Genomic DNA, 711 nt, shown 5'->3' on the forward strand with positions numbered 1-711 from the left:
GCCCCCCTCTCTAGGAGTGCCTTTCAGGTTAAAATGTCTAACATTGACACTTTTGCGCTTATTAAAAAAAAATGATGCCCTGGATTTTTATAAAACTTTCTGAAAAGTTAAATTAACTGATTTCTATATAATTTTGTTTGTCTATACTTCGTGATAACTCTTGGGTGTGCCCCAGGGGCTCTTTTAGGGCTAATAAAAGCACTCAACTGAACCATTCGGAAGCAAGATACAGCAGCATGTCCTAAGATATACTGACTGAACTTAAAACAAGTTTTCTAAGGAAACTTAATTAGGAATATCCGTTTTACTTACTACAAAAATGCTGGTTTTATTTTGGTGTCTTAAACTCCCCCCCCCCGCCTATTTTTTTGTTGATGAGGAGATTATATTGGAAGAAAAAACCTTTTTTCAATAATTATTGTAAATTTGAATAAAATGAATATTGTTTCCGAAACGATCGTACACTCGAATTGGTTTTATTTTGTCTTTCCTTTTGAAACTAATTCATAATTTACAATTATTAATCGATCGTTTTACTCAATATATATATATATGTGTGTGTGTGTGTGTGTGTGTGTGTGTGTGTGTGTGTGTGTGTGTGTGTGTGTGTGCGTGTGTGTGTGTGTGTGCGTGCGTGTTTCCAAATCATAATAACCACTTCTGTTAAAGTCTGACGAAGTTGCTGGATCGTTGATACGATTCGATAACAGA

Source organism: Euprymna scolopes, chromosome 24, assembly GCF_053919585.1.
Source record: "Euprymna scolopes isolate OS-2025 chromosome 24, ASM5391958v1, whole genome shotgun sequence".
Lineage (NCBI taxonomy): Eukaryota > Metazoa > Mollusca > Cephalopoda > Sepiida > Sepiolidae > Euprymna > Euprymna scolopes.